General features: G+C 45.6%; 1 long non-coding RNA gene across 1 annotated transcript in view; it reads left to right on the plus strand.

The window, feature by feature from the left end:
- Nucleotides 1-9207, plus strand: part of LOC137221441 (uncharacterized) — a 36882-nt gene extending 27675 nt beyond the window's left edge. The window contains exons 2-3 of the long non-coding RNA XR_010942004.1: nt 6714-6753; nt 8674-9207. This is a non-coding gene — a long non-coding RNA (uncharacterized lncRNA). The remainder of the gene's footprint in view (nt 1-6713; nt 6754-8673) is intronic.
- The last annotated feature ends 602 nt before the right edge of the window (nt 9208-9809 follow it).

Genomic DNA, 9809 nt, shown 5'->3' on the forward strand with positions numbered 1-9809 from the left:
CACTATTCCTCAACAGGACAGTTTTTACCCAGGTTAAGTAGAGAATTCCACAGCCTAAAGTTGGGCCTAAATATACCCAAATCACACTGAATTCTTTACCTGCTTCTCCACCTGATTCTCTTATTTGATACTCAGAGACTTTAGGTCCAGCTTTTTAGAGTGGAATTTGGTTGGACTTTTCCTGGTAAGACGGTTCATCAGATCTGGTGGACCAAACTCCTCCAAGCTACGACAGTTTATGTTTAGACACTTTCTGGAATTAAGGGGCTCACAGGCTCTCTGAGCCATGCCTTCTACACTGGGGTAGCTCACCAGTAACAGAGCCAGCGGAGCATTCTCCAGGGGCACCACCAGGGACGGCACCATCAGGGACAGGAGTGAAGGGCAGTTGGGATGGCCAATCTCTGTCAGGGAAGGTGTAAGGAAGATACCCTTCATCAAATAGGGGGGAACGTAGTTTGCAGAGTATGCAGTAGTGGGGCAGACCCCATCTTGGGAAGACAGCCCCGCTTGGGGACTCCTCCAAAGGGACTCCAAGGGGATTTGGAGGCAAATTACATAGTGTCAGCATCTCATCAATCCAGTGGGGCTCTGAGAGTTGAGCCAGGCATCCTGGGTGTGCTGATGTCTGCTCATCTCCTCAGAATGGCATCCTTTTCCCCATGGCAGAGCGGAGAAGAGTGGGGAAGCTTAGAGTAGGACACACAGATCACAGGCAGGCCCCAAAGATCCTCAGAGCACAGGAGAGGCAGAAATGGATGGAGGCCCACAGGATTATTTTCTCTAAGGTTCCATGTGTACAATGAGGTTTACTGCCTGGGGGCTGGTGGGCTTTAACATTTAGAGCTCTCCAGCTGGTTGAGGAGAGGGTCTTTGTCAAACAGCGCTGAACTGGGGCGGTTCCTCTGTTAAGAGAAGAGAGGGGAGCCTTCAGGGGCAGCAGGAGTGAACGTGACCTCCATCCTGTCTATGGGGAGCTCCCCGCTATTAATACTTCTGGGGCTACAACTTCACTGACCATTTGGAAAACAAATCATGTAAAATAAAAAATATATATAGATACACACACATATATGTGCATATACACATACATGTATATACACGTATATACATATTATATATATGAAGAACAGAAAGGTTATGACCTTTCTGAAGATTTAATTTCAAAAAACAAAGGAAGACTGAAATATTAAGATGGGCTTAAAATCAAACATATTAAACACAAAGTTATGTCAAAATAAGTTTAAAAATAAGCACTTTGAAATTTCAAAATACATAAAGAAGAAATAATTAAAATAAATTGGGTTTTAAAATGAGAGAAATAAAAGTCTTCAAGTTCAAAAAATAAGATGTAAGAAAGTTTGTGTCTAGGAAATTGGAAGAAAAGTTATTCTGATAAAAGAATATTAGGGTTTTTTTCCAAAAGAGACACTCCAACTAGAAGAGATTTAAAATAAGACAAATGGCTGAACTCCAACAGGGGATTAAAAACATAAAAAATGAAGTGATACATGATTAAAATCAAACCCAAAAGCCATGAGGTGAGAAGTTTAAAACATGTTAGTAAGTGAAGCTAATGATAACATGGGATTTGTAAACACTATATAAAATTAAAATATACATATGTAGGATAGAGTGAAAATGAAGAGTTTTAAAATTTAGAGTTGGGTGAAAGACAAAGGGGGTGAGGAAGACGCAGGTCAGCTGTGTGGACACAGCTTCTCCCTGGAAGTGGCCAGCACCTCAAGGGGTGCCATTTATTTTGGGGGGTGAAGAGCCAGGTGACAGGAAGTCAAGAGCCCCTCTTTCCCTCCTTGTCCCGGACGTTGCCCCACAGGCCTGGATTGTGCTGACCCTGCTCCTTGGTTCACCCTCCCTATACGAGAGGCCCTGAAGGAAAGGAATGTTCTAGAGCCCTCGATCTTGCTGGGCTGTGCTCCCAACCCTCAGCCCCACTCTCCCAGGAAAAAAAGACATGGAAATGGGTGAAAAGAGAATACAGATTGAGGGTAAAATGTCTAGAACTGTGAACTGTTCACTGACACCTCCTTTTGATGTCTTCTGCACCAGAACATAAATACCAGTGGCAGGAAGTTCATCTTCTGTGAAGTTGCTAAAGCTACCCCATATGTAATTATATATTCTTACTGTATTGGCTCAAAATTGTGCAGAATAAAGTGTAACCTAAAGCGAAACCAAAAATAGTTACTTGGTTTCCTTTGCCAAATTTCCTTGAAAAATATAAATGCCTGAGAGTTTAAAGTTAGGTAGTCAGCTAACGAGTATTCGTTGAGCATCCTGTGTTTGGAGGCCTGCAAGCCTCCCTAGATGCAGTGAGGCCAGACCCCCTTGGCCTCGCTGTGCCCCAGAAGGGCACGAGGCCTGATCTGGGCTAGTTGTGGTTGCTGGTAGCCTTACCTGCTCCTCCAGGGTCTCTTCTTGGCCCACTACTAAGACACCCAGGTGTTTTCTTTCTTTTTTTTTTCCCCTTCTCTTTGAAAACATATTTTTCTGCAAACAGGTGAGCATTTTGTAAAAGTGCTGTGCTTTGTTTTACTTCCTTCACTGGCTTTCTTCTGCCTCGGATCACACTGAGGGTCTGACCACACTGCCTGAGCAGGGAAGGATCCTTTGTAAGAGCTGAGATCACATTTTAAAATTAATTTCAGACTTTTGTGTTTCTGTTTATGACTGTGTAACCCAGTTTCCCCAAGCCTACTGGTAACAGAGAAGTCCTATGAACCATAATAATGCAATAACAGCCTAATAAATGCACCTCCAAGTCATCCATATTTTCGGGGGGCAATTGGTGGTGGTGCATGGGAGGGCCATGGACCAAGAGAAGACCAAGAGAGGACAGAGGGGGTGAAAGCCTGCCGCTGTAGCGTCCTAGCATGGCCTACCTCCCCTAAAGACTCCCCTAATACACACACACACACACACACACACACACACATACACAAAACGAATCCCCTAAACTGTGTCACATATCTAAATATTTAACTTCAGATTTAAATTAATTTAAATGAAATAAATTTAAAAATTCACTTCCTCTCTTGCACTAGGCACATTTCAAGAGCTCGTGAGCCAGATGTGGCTAGTGGCCACTCTACGGACCAATGCAGATATAGAATGTTCCCATCATCAGGCAAAGCCAAGCCAACCCTACTGTGTGTCTACTCGGAACACTGCTCACGAGCCTGGCTTCACAGGGCTCGTCCTTTCTGGTGGGAGTTAGTCACAAACAGTATTAATAGAAACTCAGTTCTGATGCCCTCCCTTACCTTCACCTGTGCCGAAAGAGGGAACCAGCCTGGGGGAAAGAATGTCAGAAGATACACAATTTCAAGAACTGAAATTATTTTTCTTCAATGTGAAAGTGACAGAAAGAACAGATGGCACTTTTTAAAAAAATGAAAATCTGAGATCAAAGAGAAGGAAAGAGTCAAGCGTGAGTCTTCGGGCTGCTGTGGATTCTTCCCTGACCACCCCCCAGCCAACCCAATAGGATCATTGTTGTTTCTGTGAAGCTCTTAGTTTCAAGATGTGGGTTGCAGAGAGAACTCTTACTTTTATATTCAATTGAAAAGAAGATACTTGCTTTTACCCAGACTTCTTACGATACTATGATTTCCCATCCTGCCTGCCTGCTGGCTGTTTTGTGTATGAGGCAGAACAGATAAGCTTTGACCTTGGAGCTGCTCCGTGGGATTTTCCGCAGATGGTTCTCAATAATAAGGTGTTTGCTCATTTGTTTCTAGGTTCTTTTATTTCAAAATAAAAGTGCAACCAAATTGACCCATGGAGAGAAAACAGATTAGGCAGAAAATAGCATCCCTTGGAATTTCTTATGTAACTCAGTCTGATTCCACCTGTGAAATTGTCCCACCAGGATGCTGGCAATAATGGAACAGGGCAGGCCAAGGGGAGGTCAAGCAGAGACCTTGGTTCTGGGCAGGCACATGCGAGGGCCAGGAAAGTCAGCTGAGGCTGAGAGGACAGGCAAGGGCCATGGGTTTAGAGTGAGAAGCCAGAGTCCTGGAGGTCAGTGAGAGGGTGAGCCCCGTCTCTTCTAGCAGGCGCCCCAGAGCTGGGCTCAGGCCATTCCCAACCAGCCTGGTAGAGGCAAAGAACAAAGTGGAATCCGGGCATGCTAGAGCTGAAGGGACTCTTGGGATCCTCTTCCGGTGTTCCCCCAGAGAACTTGAATATAAGAAGCACCTTGTGTGCAGGTTGAGCACACAGCCCTGGGACTTGCACATACCTCCTGAAGTCTGGTCTCCTAGGTATCTGGTAAGCACCTCTGGAGACACCGATCTCAGAAAGTCAGGGCAACACTCATCTCTCCATCCAGTGGTTTTTGAGCTGAGCCCCACAGAGCCCCGAGGTCTCTCAACACTTCTTTGGAGCTGCAGAAGGATGCAGTCAAATGAAGGGGAAGGATTGAGTAGGTGAAACTCGAGACCTCGCCACCCACTACAATCTGATAATGTTGAATAGTAGTCACAAATGCTTAGCCAACCCTTCTATGGGAAGTGCTGTACATGCATTATCTCAACACTCCTTGTAATCACTCTATGAAGTAGGTCTTATTATAATTCCTATGTTATGGATGAGAAGACTAGGGCTTGGCAGACAAGCAACTTGCTCAAGGTCACACAACTAGTAAGTGACAGAGCTGAAACGTGAATGATAAAACTCCTCACCATCACATGACACCAATCTTGAAGAAGCTCTGTTTGCATTTGTTTTATGTGTTATTGGGTGTCTTATAGTATTTAGTCTATAAAATGGGTTCCACTGCTCGTACAGGTGTGAAAATACATCTCTAGTCTGATCCCTACCTTTTATACAAGAAGAATCAAAGGCCCAGAGAGGTGACTTTGCTGTCACAAGGTCACAAAATGAGGACACCAAGTTTGGTGATCTGTCCTGAACAAGGCTGGTGGTTTCCCTGAGGGAAGAGCTCTGAACTCAGCTCTGCCCCAAGCCTGCAGTGTGCCCTTGGCCAGTAGGGTCTGCCACCTCTCCACATGCAGACTGGAGGGCTGTTGCTTGATTTCCTAGGGCTGGCCGACAGCATCTGGTGAGAAAGAGTTATAGCCCCCGCGGGGGGCTGGATCCGATACTAGGGACATTTAGCCAAAGGGGAAAACAAAGGTCACGGTTTATAGTGATTACATTTCTCATCTTCTTACGAGGACCATGGCTCCTCTGTTTGCCTGCCCATCGCCCCTACAACTGCAGCAGAATCTGACCCTCTTTCATTTCTGTTCTAATTAATGTCTATGTGGATTGGGGGCTTCCTGAAAGGATGAAATATTTTCTTCTAGCGGCGGCTGTATTTCAGGTGCTGGTGACTTATTTCTTCTTCCCTGGAGCTGGTTCATCAATCACCCGGAGATGTTTTGCAACGGAAGAGCAAATGCATTTCTCAGAGCAGCAGCCTCCACCCTTGTCCCTAAGCCAAAGTCAGGCCATCAGGAAAGGGCTTGGGAAACAGCCAGCCCCTGTCAAAACACGCCATCTGGGAAGTAGATGAGCTGCCTTGTGCTCCCCCCTGGGGACTGGACACACCACAAGATGCCTGTGAGGCCTGCTCCTGGAACGTTTGGGTGTCTGTTTGCTTACCGTCCCTCTGAGGGCGAGAAGGGTTTTCAAAGCTGCACACTCTTTGCTTGGGGAACCCAGCTGAGCCTCCAAGTTAATTTACTTGATTGAATGTCCAAGACCCAGTGTTTTTTCCAGGGCTGCTGGCAAAACTATCTTTCCATGTTGAGAAATCAGTCTTCCTCACTTGGCTGAAATGGCTTTTCAACATGTACATTTGAGAGAGGCCTTCATTCTGTAGGATATTCTTGAATCATGTGCCTCCGGACAATGCTGTCTCTTGGAAGGGCTTAGATTAGATGGGATCTTGACTTCACTTATGGCTTCCTTGTCCTCTCAGGATTCTAAAGAGGGAGGTTCGACCAGGTAGCCTTTCAGCATTTCTTTTCATCACCTAACACATGGATCGCACACAACTTCTGCTTGCATTATCCAAAGTGGTAATATCCCTGATATATCTTGGCAGAAAGTCCCACACTAAGCAAACCTGCCCAAGGAAACCTGACATTTACGGAGTCCCCACTGCAATGCCACCTGTCCATAGGAAAGTCTGGGAAGACAGCTGAGTAGATAAAATGAGGGTGGGAGAACAGGGTGAATTTGGAAGGGAACAGCTGTGGGGCAGGCAAATTTTGACCTTTACCCTCTTAGGGTTCTTTTTGGCTGGGCCTACGAATTAAACGGACAGAAGGCAGATCAACGGGAGAACAACATACACATTTATTTAATACGAGTTTTATGTGACATGGGAGCCCTCATAAGGAAAAGAAGACCCAAGAAATGGTGCAGCCTACTTGCTTTTATATGAGGTTGAACAAAGAGAGGCAATTGTAAAGTGACTAAACTACGTGGGGAGTCAAAAGGAAGATAGGAATTCTTTGAACGAGGTCTGTTCGCATAGAGTTCTCTCGATCTGAACTTATCCTTGGTGATATGAATGTTACTTTCCTTCTGGTATAGGGAAGACATCTTTCTTTTTTTATTATTTATTTTTTTATTTTATTAAAGTGTAGTTGATTTACAATGTCATGTTAGTTTCAGGTGTACAGCAAAGCGATTCAGTTATGCATATCTATTCATTTTCACATTCTTTTCCCTTATAGGTTATCACAAACTGTTGAGCAGCGTTCCTGTGCTATACCAGTAGGTCCTTGTTGGTTATCTATTTTGCATGTAGTAGTGCGTATCTGTTAATGCCAAGCTCCTAATTTATCCTTCGCCTCCTTTCCCCTTTGGTAGCCGTACATTTGTTTTCTATGGTGAAGACATCTTTCACGCGGGAATTTCATCTCCAGCTTCTAAGAAAAAGAAGGACGGTCAGAGTGTTTTTCTTGTACTTGTTGTTTTTCAAGTGCCTTTACCTCAAAATAGTCAATGTGCCAGAGTGGCCTGTTTGGGGGTGGCATATTCTGAGCTCCTTCCCAATGCGGCGTGAAGAGAGGCAGTGTAGGGGGGTAGTTAAGAGTGTTAGGCTTCTGACCAACCTGGGTGTGCATCCTGGCTCTGCCATCAACCAGCTGTGTCTCTGTGAGTAGGTTCTTTCCTCTCTTCTTGGCAGCTTTATCTGAACATAGAACGTCTTCATGGAGTTGCTAGAATGAAATGAGTTCATGGGTATAAAACAACTAGCACTGTGCCTGGCGCATAGTGTGTGCTCAATAAATGTCAGCTGTTATTATTCACTCCTTCTTGGGAGATACCAGCGAACCCCCTGGCTTAGCATGAGGACTTGGTGGTGAGGTCTGGACTCATCCCTGACTGTGGTTTCTCGACCACTTGGGCCGCCATGTTTTTCCCGGGAGTTGGCAAGTGGAGTGGGCTTCCCCAACCTGCCATGAGACATTGGGGTCAGCTTCCTCAGAGCAAGGAGGCTAGAAGGCAGGTGATTTACTCAGAGGTAATTTACTCAGTGCTCCTCAGTCTCTTGCCAACTCTGCCATTTCAGAAGGGCTTTCTTGGTTAATTAAAGAGAGGAGAGACCAATTACATTCAGCTCTGCCTTGTGGCAAGAAGACTTAGTGGTGTCTTTACAAGCTTTGCTCTTCCCAGCACCCTCCTCCCTGCCCTCCCCCAAGGCCCCAAGGCAGAACATGTGGGTCTCTTGTTCAATCTCCTCGAAGGATGAATGACTCTCAGATAAATACACAAACGGCAAGGATAATTACATCTGGCAGGCGCTTGAAGCAAAGCCCTGGACTATTACTGCCCTTATACCCTCACGGGTCCCTCATTCCTGGCCTGTGCAGAGTCCTTGAGCAGAAAGAAATAACAAACACTCCTGGCGCCATGGTGAGCTGCCGTCAACCATGTTTATGAACTGCAGGGAAGGTTCCCCAGCCAGCATCTCCAGGGCCGTCCTTTGGGTTGAGGCAGCTATCTAATAAAAGACCATTTTCGTAATCAGTGTTCAGTGAAAACGTACTGTTTTCACTTATAGAAACAGTGAAGCCACCTGCTATTTAAAGACACCCCCCAACTCTTCTGCCTCACCCCAGGGCGGAGTCTTCCAGCTCACTCCCTCAGCCAGCTGTGTCTTGTCAGGGTTCCAGTCTCCTCCCTCGGAAGCATAAATCTCTCTGACCATCCATCCCAGGAGCTTTGCTTTTTTATACTTGGTCTGGGGTCTGGGATTATGGCCTCGCCCACAAAGACAGCTTCACCGAGAGCGGTCAGCTAGGGAGGCACTAGGTGTACCTTAGCAAGTGAAGAGTGAATGCACAGTGACTCTCCTTCTGCATCTCAACTCACTGATTCACTCCCCACCCGATCCCACACACCTCCGCTGAGTCAGGCACTGACAAGTGAGAGGGCGGAGAGGAGAGAGGAAGGGAAGAAGATGCTGCTGCAGAGACAGGAGCAAAGGAACCCAGAGTGAAAGGAAGAAAGCAAAACAAAGAGAGAAATGCCGCAACCTCCATTAGCCAGCTGGCCTGGGGAATGGCACATTTTGGTTAATGGAAGTTTCTAGTTAAATACAAATGGAGCCAAAATCTTTCTGTCTTAACCCTAAATTTAGAAAAGCTTTCTACAGAGTGGTAGTTCACTTTCTTATCTCCATTACAGATGGGGAACATGGGCTCTTACAGCACCTGAAAGGGCAGCAGCCTGGACATGAACACCAATTGCACGCTGGAGAGTCTGTGGAAGGAGGCGTCCCAGCCTGGGTGAAATATACGTAGAACCCCCATGTTTATCCTGAAAGCAAAATCTCTGCTTATAAACTTCCTTTTTCATGTTTTTGACTTATCTTAATCATGGATTGCTGAGAATTTGTGTTTGAGTTTAACTACATAATACGCTCTTATTCATCCTCCAAATCTCAACTTGACTGTCAACTCCTCTGTGAAGCCTTTCTGATTACTCCTTCCTCTCTCCCCTCCGGCCCTCCCAGTTAATCCCTCTTTGCTGAGCATAAGCCTTTCTGATTACTCCTTCCTCTCTCCCCTCCAGCCCTCCCAGTTAATCCCTCTTTGCTGAGCATACTGTGTTTAAATACTTTATTAACATGAATGCAATGGGCAGGAGATTGAGGGAGGGCTTCATCTATGACCCTGCTTGTTAAGGAGCTGAACTCCAAGTCTTTGCCTTGTGATGGTAATAAACCCCAATTACATGTGAATTCCCAGAAGGCATAAAACATGTCCAGTTTTCCTGTTATACACCCAGCTCATGGCCATAAACAACGGAGGGAAGGAAGAAAGAGAAATTCTATAAACAGATAAGAGGAGAGGGAAAGAAATCATTTATAGGCTTGGTGTTTTTATCTTAATTCTGAGACTTATTCCATGTCTGTTTCCCTCTGATTTGTAAAACAAAGTGCCTTGCACAATGTTTCTGAGTTCTGAAACAACTCAGAGAGGTGATATTTCTTTTTCCATAAACCAGTCCATTCTCAGAATGCACAGTAGGGGATCAGGGTGGGGCGGGAGTTCGGGGACAAAAATCATGCATCTGTTATTAAGAGCCAAATAGACACAATGCCAGATCTGTGGAGGTTGACGCTCAGGATAGGTTGGAGACCAACCAAGAGATAGATGGTCAGCTGCACTCTACATTTGCCGTGTCTGTCTTCCGTGGGCCATGATAGAAAATCACCGCAATAGTCCTCTTGGTCCACAACCTGTGGCTGAGAACGGAAAATCGGGAGTAAAGAAAAACAGGGCAGGACATTGTGTCCAGTTCCACAGGCCTGGTTGTGC

This window comes from Pseudorca crassidens, chromosome 3 (assembly GCF_039906515.1).
Source record: "Pseudorca crassidens isolate mPseCra1 chromosome 3, mPseCra1.hap1, whole genome shotgun sequence".
NCBI lineage: Eukaryota > Metazoa > Chordata > Mammalia > Artiodactyla > Delphinidae > Pseudorca > Pseudorca crassidens.